Source organism: Uloborus diversus, chromosome 1, assembly GCF_026930045.1.
Source record: "Uloborus diversus isolate 005 chromosome 1, Udiv.v.3.1, whole genome shotgun sequence".
In the NCBI taxonomy this organism is placed as follows: domain Eukaryota; kingdom Metazoa; phylum Arthropoda; class Arachnida; order Araneae; family Uloboridae; genus Uloborus; species Uloborus diversus.
This window is the reverse complement of record NC_072731.1, coordinates 184,656,923-184,682,472: the sequence shown is the minus strand read 5'-3', so window position 1 is coordinate 184,682,472 and position 25,550 is coordinate 184,656,923. Positions and strand designations below refer to the sequence as shown.

Below are 25,550 nucleotides of genomic sequence, written 5' to 3'. Positions count from 1 at the left end.
ATAGTTAACACAGAAACCTTTTTGGTCCGGGGGGAGGACAATCTAAGTTCTCATGTTTTTAAAATTCCTTCACTAAAAATTCCGGTTTAACCCGGTCTTTTCCATTCTGCAATTTTTATTTTTGCAGTATACGATACCACTTTAGTAAGTGATGTAGAAGATAAATAATAAAAAATGTATTGCACGTGATGAATTTGCAGATCCAAACTGGTTGCTGTTTGAAAAATATTATAAACATAGATGTTACGAAAACATCAAGAATGCAGAATTCTTTCGGAATTTATTGAAATAACTGATATTGTAAGTACACTGCTGTGCTTTAAGTTTCGCATTAAATTTTATTTAAAATTATTCAATTATATCCCATAAGAGTAATGAAAATAAAACGGCCGACTACAGGACTCATACATGGCCGAGCACTGGATTTCTCTGGCCGACTACTGGAGCATTTTCTAATATTAACAAAAGGTTAGTTTTTAAAATGCTTTTATTTCTGAAACAATTTAGTGAATCATCAACAGAAAGGTGTATCCTATAGTCTTCCAATGTTTTTGTTGTTGTATTGATTGCTGAAATTTATAGATTAACAAAAACCAACAATCGCTTTCTTAAATAGCCGACTATTGGAGCTCTTACCCTATAACATAGAGCTTCTAAAAGATATCTGTGTTTGCTGCTGAAGGACAATGATTGCAAAAAATATATTGCACTAGTTGGGCTCTTCTAAAAAAAAAAGTTCTGTACTGGAAGTGTGAAATTTACAAAGAAACAAACAAAAAATCACTTTTGTGTGTGTGTGTGTGTGTATCTTACAATTAGGGGTTTTAGTGGCAATAAACTGCAAATTAAAAAAAAGATATTCACTCAAAATACCTTTAGAGGTTATAAACGTCATTGAAAATGATTACTAACTTTATAGCGAGCTATTTTATTTAATTTTTTATGAATGTAACGCATTCTATTCATTCTACACACTCATTGTTTGTTTGGTTCTCTTGGCTCCTTTAAGAGGTTTTTCTGCCGCCAGCTCAGTTACTTCCTATTCCGGGCTGTTGAGTGCTAAAAAGCACGAAGCTGCAGTCCTCGGCTGGAATAACTGAGCTGACGGTGTATTTTATATATTTCTGCCTTAGCCCTGGCTTAAAGCGGTAACTTAATGCAAAACACTCATTGTATTGCTGAGACCAGGGGCTTCCAAATTTTTCTGAGTCGAGGTACCCCTTGAAGATTTCGAACTTTCTGCAGGCATCCTAGTCCATTCTTTTTATATATGCATATATTGATACTATGGTCACTTTGCAGCACCCTTCGCTTCAGTTTGTGGCACCCGTTTTGGGGACCCCTGGCTTAGATAACTTATTTTTTATACATTCCTAAGCTACTTCTACTTATTTCTTCTTCCATAAACATGTATTAATATGTATCGTATATTGTTTCCAAATTAAAAAAATAATAGTACAAAAATTTTAGAACTTTAGTATTACCAACATGTCATTTAGAAATACCGTGTGCAATTTTTAATTTTTCAGAAAATTAAATAAAGCAAAAAATTCTCTATCAGCAGTTTTATTCAGCCATTTTACAAAAAAAAGAAAGCCTTCAGAGTTGAATATACAATACAAGTTATGCATTAATATACATTTTTGTTCTAGAAATGTTATCTTCGTCTTGAGTACTCTGCGTTGCTATAAGCGTTGTTATAGTAAGGCACTAAAAAAGAACAAAATAAAGTGTAATAAATATATTTTTACATGAAAAATAAGGTAAAATTAACATCACTAATGCATTGAAAAATGAGCAATTAATCGTTGTTCTTGAATATCGTTACAATATTTACAACTTTCGAAAAGCTAGAAGTTAGAATTGAACAAAAGAGACGATTAAATAAATGAAAGATATAATAATAAATGTAAAAAGGATTTTTGCTAACATAATACACGCTCGAAGAAAATCAGACGAAATGCTGAAGAATGCACCCACTAGTTTTTTGTCGAAAGAAATTAAATTCGCTGTCGTTCTACATATTTGGCAATGGACTCTTGATATATGCGTATCTGGACTTGCGTATCTGATTTTTCAGGAAGGTATGACAGAAAAAGTAACAAAAATTATAAATATATTAGCGGGATTCTCCTGCTGTTCGCTTCCCTCGCCAAACCTTATTCAACTGCAATCTAAACGCAAACTTTAAATAACGAAAACTTAAAGCAAAATAAACAACAATAGTTGTCGCTTCACGACAAGCTGCAGTATTTGGTGGGTTTATCCATGCCCGTCACTTCAGGAGGTGCAATCGACCCCCCGCCCCCCCCTTCAGAAATTAAAGAATTTTCATAAAAGTTGTTTTTCTTTTTTTTTTAATTTTAATTGCATTGAATGCCTACCCTTTGACCCCCCCCTCCCTCTTCCTGGGAGGGGGGGACTCGAAATGACAGACCTCGGTTTACTACACAATACTTGCCATTGAAATTGCTACACTAGGAAGAAATGCAAATAACAAAATGATTTTTGTTGAGGATATATAGCTGAGATAAAATTTTCAATAAATTCGGAAACGTAGATCCTGAGAAAACACTACCCGGAACAATCACCTCTGACAACCATATAACAGCACTTGCACGCTTTGGTCATAGAGTGAAGCAGAGATTAAATGACACATGCTATGGCCCACTAGATGGCGCTGATGCTTTCGGGTCTTGACAATTTATGACTTTCCTGTGTTAAACAGGTGCAACTATGATATTCTCTTGAAATTGATCGGAATCCTGTGCATCCAAAAATCAATGACAAGTTTCAAACTTGGTTTATTTCAAGGACGGATACAAGAGAGGGGCAATGGGGGCGATCGCCCCTCTCTTGAGGGACTCTACAGGCAGTTTTTCGACGTTGAAGTTCCAAAAACATTTTTCAGTCAACTTGCAACGAATTTAAGGGAACTCTCAACCGGAAACTTTTCGGAGTGTTGCAAACTTGAGGTCTTAGAAACGCGGTTTTAAACCATCTTTGGAAACGTTAGCGGAAGGAATGAGTTTCAAGCTCTCTTTCCTTTGCTACTTTTCCAAAACTGCAGTTCCAAAATACAATTTTAAACGATATTGCATTATGTTTGGGGAGATGGTTCGGAAACTTGGTAATTTTTCCAAAATTAAGGTTCTAAAAACGTCGTTTCACCCCTCCCTTAAAGGATTCCTGAATCCGTCCTTGGTTTATTTTTGGTTGAACGTCGCCCATTTTCACCGCAAGAGGCGCTGAATGGAACCCAGGTATCCACCAATCAATGGCAACGTAAAGGAAAACAGGGATTCCCTGTTGCGCCCTCTTAGTTGCCATGAGTTTCAGCGATTGTCACGGCCAAAAGCGTAAGCAAAATTTAGTGGGACCATGCACAGGCACAGCTATCTATTTGCAACTTCACCACGGTACCACATTTCTACGACAGTAGAAAAAAATTCAGACTTACTGAAGAATGTGACACCAAATAAGCTGCAGCACTACTTTGAACAGTGGAAAACTGGAAATGGAGTATTTAGTAGGCGATTAAAAAGTGTTTGTAAAATAATTTCATTAAAGCTAACATTTAAGACTAATCTGGAAAACAATTACCGCACCTTGCAAGTTTAAAATAAACATATGAGACAGTGAGAAGCAAAGGGATGCAAGGGGCAAAATTAAAAATTTGGAGATAACCAGTATAACTGGCACGTGAACCCCTCCTCTGTCTTGGGGCAAGAGATAGTACTAGAAACCCTGGTAGGTGCTGCTGTTTAGCATGATTTAGAAAATAAATTCAATGAAAGCCTACCTAGGACGTAATTTTTATACTCGTTTTACTCAAAACTTGAAAAAGTCCACTTGCATCCCTTTACTTCTCACTGCCTCATATGTACCCATGTAATTTGTTCTTCCCAACATTTTTATTAAACAATTAGATTTAACTTTGTTTTTATAAGTTCAATAAAATAAGAATCTATTTTCGCCTTCACTCACAAAAAAGTAATTAACGATAGTAACTTTTGTCCTGTTTTTTTTCGAGAGTTCTCAAACAAAATTCAACTAACGTATTTTTTTTTATCACTTCTGAAACTATATAACTTTATTGAGCATTTACTAATGCGTCCGCTTATTCAAAAAATATTTGAGTTCCAGTTTTTCATACAATTTAAAATTGGATTACTAATGACTCTTTCACATCGCAGAAATATTGCAAATTAAAATCATTTGCGAGAGCTTAAGTTTTTCGAATAAAGCTATAAAAAATGAGAAAAACTCTGATGGCGTGGTAGCTATATGCATGATATCTGATCAAGAAGCAGTAACTTTGAATTTTGTTGACATTTATTTTATTACGTAACGGAAGGGGAGTAAAGGTTAAAGTTTGAAATTTATGACTGCGGGGAAAAGGACATCTTAAAAGTTCAATGTTAATTGATCTTTCATACACACAAAGAAAAAAGATCCAATTTTCCCCGTTACGCATGAAGAGAATCAATTGCATGACTTTTTTAATAATATTTATGTTCTCTACAAGAAATACTTTCTTAAATCGCTTTGGGATAAGAACTTGCATGTTTTAATCAGGAAAAATTACCTTTAATCGAATATCTTAGTAAAGAGAACCATTTTTTGTACGTTAATAACGCGTAAACAAAAGAATATCGTATTCCAGTCATGACAAATTATTATGTAAGATTTGCTCAAAAAGTTTCCTTATGTATTCCGATTACAATCCGAGTTTTTCATTCCTTTCAAAAAGCGTTTTTATTAGGAAACCCTGCACGAGATAATCAACCAGTGGTCATTTTGGCATGACCGCATGTGACCGAGATAAGCACATGAACGCATATAAATCTAAATTCTTATTTATAAACTATTATTAGGCGTAGCCATTTGTACTAACTACAACATTACTAGGGGGTTCTACAGATTTCATTACTGTAGAACCCCCTTATACCATGACTTAGTATACCCAGAGGTCCTGCGCCATGCCTAACTGCGCCATGATGGTACAATTGGTGGTTACACCTGGGTGTACCACAGAATTTCTTACACTATACGGCCGTTTCCATGGACACTTTCGACCTCGGAAAAAACCTGCTTTTCACCGCATTCCGGATATATGCGGGATTTATGTGGAATCGTTCTACTCCTGTTAGTTTCTGGAGTGAAAGCGGTGTTTTTACCCAGAATGCATTACGCGAAACAAGTTCTTCTACTAGCCGCTAAGAATGCTGGGTAAGAACCGCTTTCTCTGGTATAATGAGAGAATCTCTTTTACATGGAAACGGGGAATTTTTCAATCGGGTTTTTTGCGGAGCCAGAGTGGGGATTTACCGGGTCGAAAAGTGTGTTGTGAACGCGGCTATTAAGAACGTGCGTAAATGTGCCCCGATGAAAATGCGTTATTTTTATCACAGATTATACCTTTAACAAATTACTCGTCTCAAAACAATGTTCATTTCGAAATCATCATTGTTAAACATCGTCGCGTTAATATCGGAACAACTTGCCCCACCCGCGGAATAACTAGCCCCAAGAAGGGGCAAAATGTTTCTTCTCGATTTTCGGTACTACAAATTTAATTATAAAAAATCTTACGGAATACTACACAAAAATCAGTTGTTACATCATAGAGGCATATATTACTTTATTTTAATCTCAGAATAATAATTCTAGAGCTATGTTTTAATAACAAATTTTGAGCTTATTTGAAATACGGAACTTCTAGCCCCGCTCTTCCCTACTTCTGTTTTTGAAAAGTACGTCAATGATTTCGATTAAATATTTCTCTTCATATATCTATCCGTATGTTTTGGAAAAAAAAGGAAAAAAAAACCCTAAAAAAGTTACTTTCATTTATTTTATTTATTTTTTAGCTTTGGAGAGATTGGATAAAACTGCTTTAATTTATGTATCGTATACAACATTAAAACGTATACTTCAAATTAAAAGTAGGCATTTGTATTTTTTATAGCATCGATATCCACTAAGGTCAACTTATGGTTATTCAAGGGAAAAAATGAAGGGGGGAGGGGACAGGTAGGAGTCATCCTCTAGAAAGAGGCGATGAGCTCAAGAAGGCTGGGAACCACTGCCCTAGGCCAAACCTCTTTTCGACGTTGTCAAACATTAAAATTTTTGTAGTCAAACTTTTTTACACAACTTTTGTAGTAAAACATAAAAATTTTTGCCATTTAGGGGATCCTTTGAAACTGGGGGCCCTATGCCACGGCATAGTTGGCATATTCAGTTATCAGGCCCTGGTAATGATGAGTAAAATAGAGATGACACATACATGGTCGAAAGGAAATGCCGTGCGCTTTTCATATCTTCCGTTCGCGCATGTGCTCTAAAGTTTTCCAAAGTTTGGAAACATTTGTATTTTTTGGATAATTTTTCCATTTTTAATTTAGACTCTTCCCAAATGAAAAAATATATACATAATTGAAACAATGAAAAGAATATTTAAATATCACTTCAATTCATTGACATCTTCCGTTCACGCATGTGTTTTAAAATTCATCGAAATTAGGAAAACTTGATATTTTTGCGACATTTGCTTTTTAACCCCCGACACACAAAGGAAGGGGGTTATAAGTTTGACTTTTCTGTGTATCTGTTTGCTGCACTCGAGCGCCTAAACGGATGGACCGATTTTGAAAAAAAAATATTCGAAAGGAGAGTTGATCGAGAGTGATCTTAGCTTAGGTTGCGTCTTCGGATGCCCTAATTAACGAAGATATTAATTAAAAACCTCTGAAAGGTTCCTCGCGATTTTTGCAGTGAAAACATATTTAAACAAAATTTTAATTTAGTACCAAAATAAGAAGAATTTTTCCCTGCGTCTGATAGAATATGTTTGGAACTTCCGTGTTATATAGAATACCAATTATAACGCTTTTTTAAAGGAATTCATTGCTGGTCGACAGGGAAATTAAAAACAATGGCTTAAAATTTTGATCTGTTGCAAGTTTCTATATTTTAACAAATAAAATACTTGTATTTGATTTTTAATAGATAAAGGCTTTTAAAAGGATTTTCAATTTTCCCTCTATATTGCGACTCAGTCGGAGTTGTTAAAATTTTTAATTTTAGTTGTAACTCTTTCATTAAGACTGTTGCAACCTAATGGTTCTATATCCTAACATTCTCTCCGGCGTTCCATACTTTTCCGCTACCACGTGAATTTAAATGATAACTAGAAAAGTGAGTACAAATCCATCAAATGCGTGTAACAAGTGCAGACTGACAGAACAAAGGTCGGCAGTGGTAGAGGAAGAGAACTTCCAGGTAAGTTATGAGAGCGAGAGAATTTGATAGAGATTTGACAACTGTTGCGCAGTGAAAAACCTTTACCCATGTGATTTTTTTTTCTCCCGAAGCCGGCGTTTCTTAATTTCTTGTGGAACCTTTTTAATGTCCACTTTTGTCTGACATTTTCTTCGAGGGTATACTTTGAATGAAACACTGAAAATGGTTTAGTTGTAACAATAGGTAAAATTGTCTCAAATTAAAATTTATTGACATCAAGAAGTAATTTCGAACATTTGTGATAAAAAAAAATAAGAATTTTTTAAGAAAAATTTTAAAGACACGAGAAAAATTTTCAAGTTTCAAATTTAAGGGAATGATAGCACATTTTTTTTTACTATTGCAAGTATCCTTAATATGCTTTGTGGATGACGGTTGAAATTTCAAATCAAACCTAACCCCCCAGCGGCGCAGTACTGTGATAAGGATCTGCGTAGCCTTCACAATGCTGCCAAATTAGGTTTGCCCCAACTATTATAGTTGCAAATGGTAAAAGTGCAAACACATTGAGAAATTCAAGAACATTTATCTTTTAATTTATACCAAAATTACACAAGCGGCATTAAATTTGAATTTCTGACATAAATTACCACACTAGGAATGTAAATAAAGCATGAAGTCAAGGATTGTGTGGAGTTATTTCTCTTTCGCTGCACCTCTAAAAAATTTTAAATTATCGCAAAATCTAGATTGTTTCGAATTTCGGCGAATTTTGAAGCCCATGCACGGTTGAAAAATGTTGATGGATTTGAATAATTCTTACACATAATTTTTTTGAATGGTTGTAATCAATGAGATTTTGAGTTACATTCGGGAAGAGATCAAATTAAAGGTTATAAAAATTATCGTAAAAAGAGATTTTTTCAAGCTTCGGCAAACTTGAGATATGAACCAAATTTATTTTTTTTAACCCCCTTTTTATAAGTCTCACAATTCGAAACTTTTCCGCAGTACTACGACTTGGAAAAACGAAGCGTTTTTTGAACCATCAGCATGTGGTGCCCTGGTTGTGTATTGCTTTATTGAAGTAGATGAAGTATTTTGAAAATATAATGCTGCGAACTTACTACTGTTTAAAGTAAGGGGTTACGGTAACGTGGGTTGCTTGGAGAAATTTCAGATAAAAGATGGAATTGGTGGATTTTGTTACATTTTAATGAAACTTTTAAAATAATATCATGACTCTTTTTGAATATATTTGGAGATAACTTTCATTTTTCATAGATTTCTTCATTGTTTTTTGCTGTCTAATTTATTTATTTGACGCATTTCTTCTGTTACACAAAAAATTTTGAAAATTCACTCTGACTTTTTTTTTTTTTTTCAAATTACATTTAGCATAAGTCTGTGCGTAATGAAGTGATTTTTACTTGCTCTGATATTTCTTGGGAAAGGAAACGTGCATATAATAACATAACTTTTTTTTTAATACAAATTCTAGGAGGTTCGCCCCTGCTCGTATAGACAGACGTGCACAGTTTTTAATAATAGAGATTATTTGCTACTGAACTGCTAATTAATATTTTTTAAATCTTCTATAGGGAGTATAAAGAGTTATAGGTATAAAAATATAGGGGAGGATGGCCCAAAGTGGGTTGGTTTTCGAAAACGCTCGAAAATTGTAGTTTTTGGATTTTTATCGCAACAATTTCAGTTTTATTTCCTAGCATGGTTCTTGAACTTCAAAATAAAAAGTGATTTTAGTATTATTTCAAACCAACACTTATTTATTACCAAATTTAACAAAAATTTGAAAACCCCGCTTTGCCCTATCAGGGAGCCCGAAGTGGGCAAGCTCAACTAATTGTGATTTGGTACATTTGCCAATCAAATATGAAATTATAAATGATTAAAATAATTGAGTAGCTATCTGCCATTATATATATATATATATATATATATATATATATATATATATATATATATATATATATATATATATATATATATATATATATATATATATATATATATATATATATATATATATATATATATATATATATATATATATATATATATATATATTAAAAAGTTGTACTAATCCAATTTAAAGTCAACACATTTGTTTATAAAACATAAAGAAATAACTGAATAAATTACTAGACTAATTAATTGCCATCCCAAAAAATAACTTTTTAAAGTTATACTTATCCTATTGAAATAGAAAATATAAGTCAGCACACGAGTCAAGAAATTATAAATAAATATATCATTAAATACTATATCCGCTTTGTCCGAAAGCACGTTTTTTATTTCAAAAATTATAACCTTAAATTTTTAAAAGAAACAAACGAAATGACTATCGTAGTTTGTAGATGAATGGTTTCAGAATAACGTAATACTATTGACAATCAAGAAAATAAGCTGGTCTCCGACTAATCATAAGTTACAAAATATACATACCGTCAGTATTTTTTAGAAATGTATCATTTTTTTTTAAATTTTAAGCCTGGCTGCGCCATGTCGCTTCACTGCTGCTTCGTCGGGACAGGTTAAAACTCGGGGTGTTCATGCAAGCACAACATACGTATGCGTCGCCGCTTACACACCACGGAAAGGTATACGAAGGCCTACCCGCTTTGGGCGACCTACCCGCTTTGAGCTACTCTTCCCTACGTATTCAATACTCTAATGTATGCGTCGTAATAAATTTGTGAAAGGGGTAGCCTAGCGGATATGGAGCTACGCTCGGAAGCGAAGGATTCCAGATTTGCTAAATCCGTGGTTACGAAAGTACCATGATCTGAAGCCAGCAGTTACCATGCGTACAAAGTTTTTGGGGACTTCATGCGTCCCCTTCAAAACTATTCCAAATTCTGGTGGTTGTGCCAAGAGGAGGCCAAGAAAGACTCCTTTCAAAGAGTCACTGTGTTTTGCCACCCACCAATGCCAATACCTACCTTGCCAAGGGAAATCATCTTGAGTGTTCCAAATGGTCGGAGGTCGCACCAAGAACAAGGGCGCAATATTTATAAACAAATAAACTGAATTTTTGCTTACTTTGCTGCTGATACTGCATGGGTATAGGAATTTGAACTCTAACTTGGTTGTATTCTCCATCAACTAATTGGCAATCACTTTGCTCTCCATTTGGAAGTCTTCTGCATAGGTAGACTCGGTAGGATTCCACGCAAGTCGAAAGAAGAAGTGCAGCAAAGATTAGTGTAAATACAGTCTTCATTTTACCTGAATCAATAAAAAAAAAACTAGTAAATTATCTAGTTCTGAGTTCGAAAAAAAAATTAAACGCAATGTCACATGACGATTTAAGAAAAACCTCTTTCGCTTAAGCAACCGGAATGCATCCCTGAGTAATTGCAATGGGGTCGTTTCCAAAATTTTAAAAGTATTTTTTTTCTGAAAGAGCATGCTTAAAAACATAGGATCTGACCATTTTTTAAATAATTTATTTAAGTTTAATATTTTTTAAAAATTACTTAAATCGTTGCGCTTTTATTGTTTACATTTCTGGTCGATGACATCACAAATGATGAAATGCCATTCTGTGTTGCCATTCACAGAGAAAAATATTTAATTCGCATCTTTACTCACGTGTATATTGGCAACGATATGGTTAACAACAAGCGTAGAGCGCAATATTTAATTCGCTTCTTGATTATCATAACGTGGAAACGTGGTACAAAATGCGCCAAAGAGCATCATTTGTGACGTCATCAAGAACACGCCTTGCTTGCAAAATCGAACATTTTAAAAAATTAATTAAAAAATAACTGTTGGGAAAATAAAAGAATTTTCAATGTCCATGTTTTTTTTTTCCCCCCGCTTATTCTATCAATTTCAGTGACTTAAAGTAGTACTTTTGACTGAAGGAAACAACTCCATTGGATACCTCCTCTAAGAACAAACATTCAGTCAGCATGTCGAAGCAATCAAGTAAATTCACAGTTTTGACATATTAGTCATATTTTACTTTCCAATCTTGTTCCTAAAAAGGTGCATTTTTGTAAATGGATGTTCGTGCCTGAGACAATCAAGGGAAAGATTGTTCCTTAAGATATAGGAGTACAGGATCGTTCATTTTCTGACGAACTTTTTGTTATATTTATGATTTTGTGAGAATTTTTATATGAGGACTGAAGAAAAATCAGTATAATTCATCAAGATGAAATTATTCCCCTTCTCTTTACCACACGAAAACATGAAAAAGATAAGGTAAATAAATGCAGTAGACCCTCGTTTTACGCGGGGGTTACGTTCCACGGAAATGCAGCGTAAATCGAAAGCACGTAAATTGAGACCTAATAGTAGTGTTAAAATAGGGGTTTGGTTCCGTAGATAAAAAAAAAATCTTTATTCTAGTTATGACTAATTTTATAATAAGTATAATGTGTACTATATATCTATTTTTAGGCATAATATTCATAAAGAAAACATAAATTAATTTCCTGTTCTATTTATAAAGAGGAGCTGGCAATGATAGTCTTTTGGCAGTCATTAAGAATGTTTCTCTGTAATTCTTTGCAGAGCATTAACGCATCCATGACCACTTGCGTCATTTCCACGATAGAATCCTCCTTCACTAATAAATCATAAAGATCATTTCTATTGCCTAGGAATGAATCAAAATTTTCATTGTGACCGTTTTTGGTTGTGTGTCACCGATGTCGGTGTTCTCGTTGGTTTTGACCTGCTTTGTCACTCCTAAAAGCTCTTCTTCCAGTGAGTTCTGAACTGTGTGAGTTTAATGACTTTACTTCTGGAAAGAGCTTAGGAACAAATCGCATAAAATGTCTTCAGTGGCTCAAGTGCGGTTATTAGTACGCCAAAATGCAGTTTATTACGTGTAATCTACAATCTTCAGGAGTTTGGATTTTGAAAGAGGGGAAAACTTTATCTGTTTGAATTGCCGCATCCCCGTAAAACCGAAACTCATCCGCGTAAAATAAAATAAAGGTATAATCGAAACCGCGTAAAATAAACCCGCGTAAAACGAGGGTCTACTGTATAAAATTTTAAAGCGTTCTGTGATAAATGACGTACCACTTTCTGTCGAGTAGACTTTTTCAAGGAATCTTTTGCAGTAACATCCATTTTATAATTCCACGAGCGATACTCACACGACTTTGCCCGTAGTAGAAAACTAAAATGTCATTTGGTTCGCCTGTATATGTACAAATAATGGATGATGAATTTCTCGCCAATATGGCTATGTTCATTTGCTCGCATACGTTACGGTTCCACGTTATGATAATTTGGTAATTTACTGTTCCACATTATGATAATTTGCAGGGTAAAACGTTTTTTTAAATTGGAATAGAAAAAGAACAAAATCGAATTTTTGAAAAATCGCTTCTAGGTGCACATCCCCATGCTACAAACTAATCTTAAGTCAAATTTCGTAAAAATCGGCCGAACGGTTTAGGCTCTATGCGCGTCACAGAGATTCGGACAGAGATCCAGACCGAGAGATTTTCAGCTTTATTATTAGTAGAGACTATACAGTAGGGTGGGCCGAAATAAGCCGAAAAAATTTTTTTTTTCGAAATCAATTTTTGGATAGTGCGCAAAAGTTGCGTGATGAGCTAGTTAGCACTCACAAAAAATTTCTTGGATATTAAAAAATATCTAGCCGGCGCTATTCGACACTAAAAAACCGAAAAAAAATGAGAAAAATGCATTTTTGTCGAAATTTTTTTTAAAAAACTAAATTCCAAATATTTTGATGGAATGCACTGAAAATGTTATATAATGAGCCAGTTCGAGCCCATAAAATGTTTCATTAATTTTTATGAGCATTTAACCGCTTCTTTCGGACATCAAAAAATATGAGAAAAATGAAAAAAATATTGAATTTTTTTAAAAACCATTGTGAAAATTATTTTTCAAAATTAAATCATAGACTAATTAATTAAATAGCACTATTAATCATAGTAATTATTATCACGCAATAATATCATACATTTCCTAGAATTACATATAAAGATAGTAAAATTTTGAAAAAGAAATATCCAAATTTAATTTATAATACCTCATGGATAATGAACATTATTTTTTGGAATAATATTGTCCCTTGTTATCAAATGATGGAAGCTCTTTCCTAGCTTGAAGTTTGGCAGGAATGTATCCATCTTGTGCAGTTTCACCACGAACTTATATTGCAGCTTCGTTTATTAGTTTCACACAACGTTTCACAGCTTCCGTGTGACAGGGAAATTTCTCGAAACAGCTGTAGGCTGTTCTTTGTACATTTCTTTCAATTGTTGGTCTTTTAGATGCATTGAAAGAGGTGGCTCTGCTGCAACACAGTTTGCCCAATGGACTAAATCAGCATAATCAATGACTTCAAAATTGAGTTTAGGACGCTTTAAAAATCGTAACCATCCGAGCTCTTCGTCTTCTTATTTCTAGAGTTCAGAATGCACCTAACAGCTAATTCCCGAATGCATTTTCTTGAGTCAAACAACATTGTCAACAGTAGCTGTTCAGGATGAGCGAAATATGCATTATTTGTTACCTTATCCACTTTTCCAATAGCCATTTTTCTTACTGTCCTTTGATCAATTAGAAATTGTTTTTCTCTATCAGGGACTTTTGCTTTTTTTCTGCAATTACACGAATATAAATCTGCGCATTTGCAGGCACGAATGTCAAACAAAGTCGTTTCCTCTGCTTTAAATTTGCCTAGCTTTGATTGTAAAAGTTGCGTCTTTATATTTTTAGCATTTTTTGTTGCGCTATTATATTTAGAATAATAAGATAAAATCATGGCAATCACTCTTCTTATCGAAACAAGGGGAAGGGAAGCACGCCCCCAAATATCAATAACTTTTTTTGCAACTATAGTGGCCACACTTGCTGAAGATGGTTGCTTACTTCCTTCTCCCTTTATTTGCATCTTAGTGATTTGATAAATCTGATAATGTCCTCATATGTTGGAAGAAATAAAGCATCGGGAGGAGACAAATCTCTTCCAGGTCCAAATAGAAGACTACTTGTGCTTGCTCGCAATACTTTCTTTTTCGCGCGTTTCTACATAACAGTCGTGTTGTATACCAAAACAAAGATAATAATGCAATGACATTCGAAATGTCAGGCTCCCGTTTAAAAGACTTCCGAGGATTCACATTTTTTTAATACTCAAGGGCTCTATTTGTCAAACATATATAAAATAGTTATAACATAATCTTAGCAATAATAGAAGCAGTTGAGCGCCGTTTATTATCCAGGAGAAACAATTGGAACCGAAGATTAAAAAATTAGCATCTTATGTAACTATTTTTTTTTTTGAGTGTATGCATTTTTTAAAATTGGCGAACAAATGTCGCATAAAATTGATTGAATTTTCACTGTTTTTTCTAAGTGACGTATTGCGTAACATTTCAGTATTTACTTATTTTGAAACTACTTTAAAAAAAAATTTTTTTTTTCATTTTTCCCATGTGTCAGTCTTAAAGGAGCGTAGCTAAATATTCTACGAAATGTATAAAAGTCTTTGAGGATTTCAACTAATTCACTGACAGATACTTCTAATGTTTGCTGAAACTAGCTTCAAGTTTTTATTTTTAACCCCCCTCCCCCCATTTTCTTTTCTTTTTTTTTTGAAAAAAGTGCATTTTTGCCCTTTTTTTCAGTTTTTCAAGGTCAAATAGCTCCGGCTAAATATTAAACAAATTAAGAGAAATTTTTTATGGGTAATAACGGGCCCATATAACAACTTTTCCGCACTATCCAAAACCAGATTTCCAAAAAAAGTTTTTTCGGCCCACCCTACTATACAGTACTAGAAGTGATCCTAAATTACTTTCTGATTATCACTTTTCCACTGGCGCTATCTGCGGTTCAACATGTGGCGGATTAAAGACACTTAATTGCAATTAGTTCCAAATATAAACCTAAAGCTTTAATCTATTATAATAAAATTGACAGTAATGTCAAGACAAACGAACTGTGGTAGATTTTAATCGACTTTTTCTTTTTCTTCTTGATCAGAAGTTTTGAAACTTTAAAGCAACAGCAAGCAATTTTTCAATTCAACAACATTCAATGTGATTCAGGGCCCTGGTATTCAGTCATAGTAATCTCTTTTACCTAAATCGGGTAAACTTTGTTTTTGCAAAAATAAGTAGTTTCATTTCGACCTGTAAAACCAGTGTCACGTGTGATTGGGCTGTCTCCCGTTCTTTAAAAAAAAAACTGAAAGAACATGTTCGGAAACATAAGGAGTGTAACTTTTTTTTCTTTTCTTTTTTTTTTTAATTTTTACTTATTTTGTCTCGTAAAAAATAATCTTACAAGATGTTCAGTCGCTGTTTTCATTTTCGCTGCTGACGTCAGAAGTGAACAAGCCGCTGTTGTCACTGGAATAAAGTTCAGGACATTGCCATGCTTCGCCGTCGTTCCACTAACAAATTGCTCGCAGTGAAAAATCACCAAAAGACGATATCTTGCCAGAAAAGACAACCAGGCGCTCCGATTCAAGATGGCTGTCTTCACTTGTGACGACACACGATGAAATATTTTGTTTTAAGAATCTGACATTTTTTTAAAAAAAATAAATGTTGGGAAAATAACAGTATTTTCTGGCTCCATATTACATTTTTTGCTTATTCTATCAATTTCAATGACTAAAAGTTTTTGACTTTTGACTGAGGAAAAATCCCTATTCAACCATAATTAAAATAATTGAAGGTCAAACGCTTAATGCAGCATTAATACATACATTCTTAAAGTAAATCTTACACTTTTGGCACCACTTCACTCCTTTACCAATACAAAACCTTTCGTTTGGCGTGTATAGCCTATTAAGGCTGTTGCGCCATGAAACACAACCAATCCAATACAACCAATCTACCAACCTTAATGTGACAATCTCTTGAAGTGCTCAAAATTTCACTGGTACGGGGGGTGGCTTTCAATTAAGGCGTGAAAGTAAATAGAGCCGGGGAAAAATAGATACTTTGCGACCGCCTTTTGAAAAATTATGTTTTTGACATTGATTATTGTTGTAGTTGTTACAAAATACAAAAATAGTGAACATAGAATTTGCCATCAAAAAAAATTTTTTTTTTTAATTAACATAGATTTAAAGATTCTTACCTTTAAAAGTATGAGTTGTAGCAGAAAATCTCGAGCTACTTTTTCCCAATTTGCTTTAAAGTGAGTGTTAGAAAAAGTTGCGTGCCACATATATATACGTCGTCATCATGTTCTCTAATATATGATGCATTATGTTTTCAAAAAACGCGTCTTCTTTTTGCTGATATTCTTAATGCACGTAACGTGTCCCGGTTGGGAACATTATGCAATATTTTCGAGGACTTGAAAGTCTTTGTTCCGATTCTATGCAACACCGAACATCAACTCTAAAACAAAAAGTCACAGGGGAAAAAAACAAATCCTTGATGAAAATGTTTCATTTTGCACAATAACAATTCCTATTCCTCGGACACTTCGCGGCGAATATTATCATATCATTACATTACCATTTTATGGAGGGGAACTCACCGTGGTTTCTCATCTTCTTACAAAATTTTTATTTTAAAAATTCGACGTGAATTTACCATATTCTTCATCTTTACACAAAAAGATGGATGTTTTTAAAATGAAAAAAAAAATGTTTGTGACCAATTTTTTCTGATATACCCACACACGTGCGCATACAATAGCCAGTATGATAATTCTCGTATGACTTGAGGAATATTTTTAATATGAATCAAAGTTTTTCCATCTTCAAAGTAATTGCGAAAAAATTCGTGACATCCTTTATGAAAGTTTGACAGGTGAAAACTTTTCTTGATTTGCTCTTTTTTTTAAGTATACTCTATGTATTTTACATATTTCTTCACGTCACGTTTCATTCGTCACAGTAAGAGTTCGAAGTCTGTTTGAGAAATCACTTACTTAATACTCACTGAGTTTGAAAATTTCTCATTCTAGTGCAATGGAGCACAAACTGGCGTGCCATTCCATTTAGTGGAGTGGAATTTTTTCTAGGTATATTTTGTTTTATAACTACAAATAAGACAAGCTAGAAATTTTATTTTTGATAGCAATAGATAATTCCGTATAACATTAAACTTATCGTTTTTAAATAAAATAATTGATGACAATAAAACGCCTATGTCGGGACGGAACTCGCAGTGAGGCCCCGTTCCGTCACGGATATTTTTACTGCATTTCGTTCAATTATTTTCTTCAAACTAACTTTTGATGTTTTACATAGTTCTTACGACAAATCTTTACTATTGCTGTCAACAATAAAACTTCTAGCTTGTATTATTTGTATTTATGAAACTAAATCTTTTGACAAAACTAAATGTCAAAATGTCCCGCTCCATCACATGGAATGGCCCTAGTAGGAATTAGAACCACTTTATAGAACTCTCTGCCACATCCAGCAGTGGTGCGACACCGATGTCGATATTTTCGAAACATGAATATTTTTCTTAAATCATCGATATTTTTTACCATTGGTGATTCAGAGTCGATGCTTTTTCTAACATCAATGTCTTGCGTTCGATATTTTATATTGGAACCAGAAATATCCTTCAAAATGTGAATACGTTTACAGTTATGATGAAAGCTTTATTATTAACTAGCAAAAATACCCGGCGTTGCCTGGATCAGAAATGATTGTGAGAAACAATCGCTACTTTCATTCGTTTTCTGTTTTAACTGAAAGAACTCAAAACACACAGCTTTGACGTGATTAGAAATCGAGCTTCTTCCTTACTCATAAAAGTATAATAGCAATAAGTATAAAGAACGAAATAACATTCAGTTAGAAACGACAGCACGACATTTAAGCATATAAAAATTTGAAGAATTTCCAAAATATGTACTATCAAAAACAAGGATCACTAAAGAAAACCGTGCGCTTCATTTATTTAATTGAATAGTACACACACACGAAAAAAAAGCTCTCTACTACATGTTTCCTTAAGTACGCAAAAAGTAGAGTTTCCAAATATTTAAATGATTTTAAATTCATGTTTGCTCCAGAGAAGCCTTGATTCAAAATTTTCATTATGATTACTAATAATATTGCTGTTGTAAGGCAGCGAAGTTTTGTAACAATGGGTTTTATATTTAATCATTTAATGGGGAAATTACATAAAATTTGCTGTTTTCCATCATAACGTTTCTAAACTAAGTTTTTTAGAAATAAATTATAGCCTATGTTGCTTCCTGATAATGTAACTATCTGTGGTGAAAAAAAATGGTTAAAAATGATTCAGTAGTTTTGAAGTTTACCCCGGACATACATATAGAAGTAGCCATCTATGTATATAGATTAGTTATTGCGAGATCTATTACATCAAAAAAAGTTGTCTATAGTTAGTTGCCAACAGAAGCACACCTATATTGCAGAAAATTTAACAGTTCTTTTTTTCAGCTCACAGTTAAAAATAATACTGAGCGTTTCTAAAGTTTACCCCAATTATAAACATAAGGTTTTTTTATTATTATTTTGGGTCATTCCATACAGATTCAACGGATGAGTGCGCTCGACCATTTTTAATTTTTTTGAAACTCATATCCCAAAAAGATGCATATGAATGATGTTTAAAACCACTTTTATTTTTTCTCTAACCTTAACCCTTGATTTTTTAGAGGTCATCAAAAGTCATTTTCGCAGTCAAAAATGGGACTTTTAGACCTTTGCATTTTGGCCAAAAGCTATTTGAATTACATTTATGGCAGCTAATTTTACGCTTTAATGTTAAAGTGCTTAAGATGATAGTCTTACATGCTGAGTAACGTAGCTGTAACTTAATAATTAAAGTAATGGCAACAGGTTAAAGTTCAAGGTCAAATGTAAAATTTTTACTCATTTCAAAGGGTCATAACTCGCTTAGGGGATAAAAACACAAAGTGAAATATGGCAAAAACTAATCACTGGAGTCACACTAATGAGAAAATATAGCTGAAATTGTGTGTTTCTTTATCCTTTATAAATTACAACCCTTCAAAGATCAGAAAATTGAGAAAAATGACATTTTTAGACCCCTGTAAACCAAAAGGAGATGGAATTAAAATTAAAATTTCTTGGCCAATTGAATATTCCATTCAAGTACTATACATGTTATATATATTGTTTTGTGTATTTGGTTTGTAAAAAAGATACAGGTCTTTGAAATTGAGCAATTTTGCTAGTTAATTTACGTACTAAAACAGAAATAAAAAGTGTGAAAACTTTATTGCACTTTCTTAAATGGCGTATATAATATATTATACTGGAAAACGATATTTTAAGTATAAAAATAATATTTTTAATTTGAAAACTTAGAAATATTTGGACACAAATGAGTAGTTCATACATGATTGACAGCTTAAGTAGTTCATTTATAGACTATCTACACACACAACTTTTCGATTCATACAAACATACGCTCTGTACATTAACTTATGTAACTTGCCTAACGTGCAAAAACATTATCTACATAGTTGAAATTAAAAAAAAGGTGCGTTTTCCATTTCTTGCTTCAGTGTAGTTTTGAGAAAATGAACTCACACAGTAGTACTATAGTTCTGGTGGTGACACAGCATGTGGCGTACTGAAATACTTTACTCAAATACACAACAAGAATAGAAAGAACTTTCTTAATTTATGTAATCACGAAACGGATGTCAACTTGAGAGCTGAATGGCATTTCTATGCAATATCAAACGGTAATGGACATTGTAACAGAATCAGAAGAACCGTAAAAAGAATTGATACTACTAAGACTAGCTTGCAAAGAACTACTAGTAGTCACATTTTAATTCCTACAGAAATGCATACCTTCTGCATTTTTGCTACTCAACATTGCATGTATCCTTGTGAGCATTCAGTATATTAAACTAGCTGAAAAAATGCTGCAAGAAAGGTTTGACTCTGCAAATAAAATTCCCAATGCAACATTTAATCACTGCTTTATGCCATCGTACTTGCATATCATCTCTGTAAAATTATTGTCCCTTAGCAATAAGTATGAAGAATACTGCCGTATGCAGGTAAACGGCAGTATCTGCAGAAATGAGTTTTCGAGATAATTGAAGAAATATGTGTCGGATTCAATACTAACCATTGGGACATCTTGGAATTAGATGTCTTTTTCGCGTCTTTTTTTTCTGCGGAAACCAAATAAGCGAGCTTGTACAATAAAGATAACGTACAATAGATGACAAAAATGCAAAAAAATGGAAAATGAAAAAATTGCAGTTACTGCCCTTTAAATGCACACGGCAGAATAGTGTGTTACTAAAAAGATTATCAAAAGAAAATGCCCATTATTGTCAAAAAAGTTATTACACAGCTTGTGTTGATCACTAAATTTAGAACTCCTGTCATTGTCATGCTCCTGGTACATTTTCAAAGTATCAAATTATGAATGTCCCTTGGTAAAGCATTCCAAAACGCCATATACTTTAGTCACCATTACAACTACAGGACTACTAGCTGAGTTCATTTTTTCAGAACTACACTCAAACAAGAAATAAAAAACGCGCTTTTTTAAACTTTAAATTTTGTATATATAATGTTTTTGCATATGTTTAAAGCAATTTAGATATGTTAATGTGTATTGAAAATTTGTGTGTGTAGATAGTCTATAAATTAACTACTTAAGCTGGCAATCAAGTATGAACTACTCATTCATGTCCAAATATTTCTAAGTTATCAAATTAAAATAGTTTTTTTATACTTAAAATATGTTTTTCCAATATAATATATTATATAGGCCATTTAAGAAAGTGCATTAAAGTTTTCACACTTTTTATTTCTGTTTTAGTGCGTAAATTAACTAGCAAAATTGCTCAATTTCGAAGACCTGTATCTTTTTTACAAACCAAATACACAAAACAATATACATAACATGTATAGTACTTGAGTGGAATATTCAATTGGCCAAGAAATTATAATTTTAATTCCATCCCTTTTTGGTTTACAGGGGTCTAAAAATGTCATTTTTCTCAATTTTCTGATCTTTGAATTGCTGTAATTTATAAAGGGTAAACAAACACACAATTACAGCTATATTTTCTCATTAATGGGACTCCAGTGATTAGTTTTTGCCATATTTCACTTTGTGTTTTTATCCCCTAAGCGAGTTATGACCCTTTGAAATGAGTAAAAATTTTACTCTTGACCTTGAACTTTAACCTGTTTCCATTATTTAATTATTAAGTTACAGCCACGTTACCCAGCATGTAAGACTATCATCTTATGCACTTTAACATCAAAGCGTAAAATAAGCTGCAATAAATGTAATTCAAATAGATTTTGGCCAAAATGCAAAGGTCTAAAAGTCCCATTTTTGACTGCGAAAATGACTTTTGATGACCTCTAAAAAATCAAGGGTTAAGGTTAGAGAAAAAATAAAAGTGGTTTTAAACATCATTCATATGCATCTTTTTGGGATATGAGTTTCAAAAAAATTAAAAATGGTCGAGCGCACTCATCCGTTGAATCTGTATAGAATGACCCTATTATTACTAGGGGGCTCTGCCCCCTGCTCGCTAACGCTCACCAATGTATATGTGTATATATATATATATATATATATATATATACTAGCAAAAATACCCGGCGTTGCCTGGGTCAGTAATAATTATGAGAAACAATCGCTACTTTCCTTCGTTTTCTGCTTTAACTGAAAGAACTCAAAAATATACCGCTTTGACATGATTAAAAATCGAGATTGTTCTTACACATAAAAGTAAAATGGCAATAAGTATGAAGAACAAAATAGTTTTCTTTTAGAAACGAAAAAACGACATTTGAGCATACATAAATTTTGAGGAATTTCCAAAATACACTGTAAAAAAATTCCGAAACGTTACTGGTTATTTCCGTGCAACGTCTCGGGATTTTACACGTTTTCACCTATTTCCCCGTAAAAACAAGTATCATCACAAAAAGTTTCCTGAATCGCTACAAGTTGCACGCGTGCAGACTTTTCACTGTTGTGGAAAATATCTTTAGCAACCAGTTTAAAGATTGAATGAGCGTGTTTATTAAGTGTATCGGCCTATGGTTGCTTACGGCCTGTCCTGTTTGATAAAGCTCCCAATGAGAGCAAAAATGTCAATGGATAGCTACAGCTTTGTAAGGCAGGAATTGCGGGCAAGAGATATGCTTGGTTCCCCCTTGCATAGCTTTGGCCATGGTCGCTATGATTTTTATGGAACCTTCTTGGTAAACTAGGAAGAAGGCTCTAATCAATTGCACTAAACCTACTTAATTTTTCTATAAGGTCCTAGAGACATGGCTGGCTTTAACCGGACAGATTTCGCACGTCTTCATAAAAGTTTCCAGATTGATTTCAGAAAGGTTACTGACTTTTAGCGGAAAGCGTTCCTAGTTTTTCCAAGATATGTTACTGGAAGAAATTGAGCATATCAGCTGCCCATTATTTTCCAGGAACGTTTCTGAATCGTTTTTACAGTGTATGAAATTAAACTTCACATGTTGAAAAAGATTTATCAGTTATTGTTATTGTTTTTTTTATTAAACATTGTAGTCTAAGCTGGAGCTGGACAGTAAACATTTTTATCCAAAATTTTTCCAAAATACGAAGTAAAATTTGGTGATTGTTTGAAATTGCGCGGAAAGACAAATTAATGGAAGTTTTTGTGCTGCTTATAGATATGCTTAATTTAGTTGGCGGATTATTTACATTTTGACAAAACTTTTAAAGATTCTTTTAATGGCGATATTTTGGTTACATGGTCAAAACCGAGAAACAGTATTGCGTAGTCTTTGGATTCAAAAACAGCGATAGTTGAAAAAATCTGCCTTAGCTATTGAAATCTGTCCGCAAAATATTTGGCGAGATTCCTGTTGGTCGCTCTGATAATGAGTTAGTGTCCAATCAACACAAATAAATAAATAAACCCATTAATTGCAGCAAAGATGCATTAAAATGGAAAATAATCAGCCAAATCTATTTATTATTTGCCAATCTTGTGTGAAAATGTTATTTAAGATTTGACTTGAGCATGTACAAACTTGTATAGCATGTACAAGCATTTTTTCACCCCCATATTAGAGAATTTGTATGAAAATCGTATTTTATTACCTCTATGGTGGTTTTTCCCCCCATAACTTGACGAAAACTACCGTATGTGTTATTCTGATGCGTAAGCTATAATATTGTAAAGCCTTCAACAGTCAGACGAAAAGCAAAAATATTCAACGATACAACAATTTATTGTACTGTCTAACCACGGATTGTATGGAAAGGCAAACATCCTGTTTACACGCGGAAATGGAAGCATCTATTAGTTTTCAGGGATATCAGATTTTGCAGATGTATGTTAGCCTCTAAATTAAGCAAAGTCTCATTCAAATGAGCGGAACACGCGCATAAAATTTTTATTTTTCCCCTCATTCAGATGGAGTCGCCTTAACTGGATGTTTGCCAATTCCATACAATCCGTGGTCAAACAGTAGCTATCGACGGGGAGTTGATATGATACACTAAATACTGTATTGAGTTGAGGAAAGCCTTCGAACATGGAACTAAAAAGCTTATAGCTCGTTTTTCATTCTACTTAGAAATTTCGAACAGGTGCTACCTTCAGAAAAAAATCAGAGCTTTCGATGGACATATAATGTTAGCATGTACAAGCATTTTTTCACCCCAATATTAGAGAATTTGTATGAAAATCGTATTTTATTACCCCTATGGTGGTTTTTCCCCCCATAACTTGACGAAAACTACCGTATGTGTTATTCTGATGCGTAAGCTATAATATTGTAAAGCCTTCAACAGTCAGACGAAAAGCAAAAATATTCAACGATACAACAATTTATTGTACTGTCTAACCACGGATTGTATGGAAAGGCAAACATCCTGTTTACACGCGGAAATGGAAGCATCTATTAGTTTTCAGGGATATCAGATTTTGCAGATGTATGTTAGCCTCTAAATTAAGCAGAGTCTCATTCAAATGAGCGGAACACGCGCATAAAATTTTTATTTTTCCCCTCATTCAGATGGAGTCGCCTTAACTGGATGTTTGCCAATTCCATACAATCCGTGGTCAAACAGTAGCTATCGACGGGGAGTTGATATGATACACTAAATACTGTATTGAGTTGAGGAAAGCCTTCGAACATGGAACTAAAAAGCTTATAGCTCGTTTTTCATTCTACTTAGAAATTTCGAACAGGTGCTATCTTCAGAAGAAAAATCAGAGCTTTCGATGGACATATAATGTTAGCATGTACAAGCATTTTTTCACCCCCATATTAGAGAATTTGTATGAAAATCGTATTTTATTACCCCTATGGTGGTTTTTCCCCCCATAACTTGACGAAAACTACCGTATGTGTTATTCTGATGCGTAAGCTATAATATTGTAAAGTTTCATTAAAATCCATTCAGTAGTTTTTGCGTGAAAGAGTAACAAACATCCATCAGTATAGAAAAACATTCGCATATATAATAATAGTAAGATATATATATATATATATATATATATATATATATATATATATATATATATATATATATATATATATATATATATACGTAATCTAAAATAATAATTTTGCAACATTACATTTCTTGCCTTTTAATATTCACATTAAAATCTATGAAAAATTATCAGGACGTGGAACATGCTAAATTGGCGACAAGTTTTTTAATTGCTAAAATTGCTACCGCCATTGTTTGCTTTTTTAGAATTATGATGGAACTTTTATTGTTTTTTAATTAATTAATATATTTAACTGGTGGATTATTTTTCAATTTAACGAGTCTCGTCGAATAACTTGTTTTGCTCAAAATGTAAACACTAAATGTTAAGCTTCAGCAGCATTGTTTTCAGCAACGTTTGACTAGTTTGGCGAAAATTTTTAAAACGTGCCAAAGGTTTTCACGTACGTTAATTCTTCCGCTAATTTTTACAACAATGATACTTTTTTTTAAATTGAATTTCCTCATAATGTTTAAACTTTCAATACCATTTACATTTCTTAACAGGTATTTATCTACTTATTATGGTTATTACTACTATATTTATTTCATCAATTTTTTAAACAGGCAAAAGTTTAATTGCAACAAACTGGGATGAAATTAATTGATCAAACATTTTTTCATTAAAATAATTTTACATTAAAAAAATTAGCAAGAGAGAAACACCTTCTTCAGTTTATATTCATGGTTTCTTTTTTAATTTAAAGTTTTTGAAAACAAAGTTTTATATTTATTTGCTTTTTGCCTAAAATATCTTTTTTAACACTTTTCTTTAGGAGGAAAAACTTCGCCTTTAAATTAACTTAAACATTT

At 33.2% G+C, this 25,550-nt stretch overlaps 1 long non-coding RNA gene across 1 annotated transcript; it reads right to left on the bottom strand.

Annotated features, from left to right (window-relative positions):
• Positions 1-1,556: 1,556 nt before the first annotated feature.
• Positions 1,557-16,448, bottom strand: LOC129223746 (uncharacterized). Its single transcript, XR_008580643.1, has 3 exons — positions 16,369-16,448; positions 10,312-10,497; positions 1,557-1,710 (listed from the first exon to the last, which is right to left on the bottom strand). It is a non-coding gene; the product is annotated as an uncharacterized LOC129223746 (long non-coding RNA).
• Between the last annotated feature and the right edge of the window lie 9,102 nt (positions 16,449-25,550).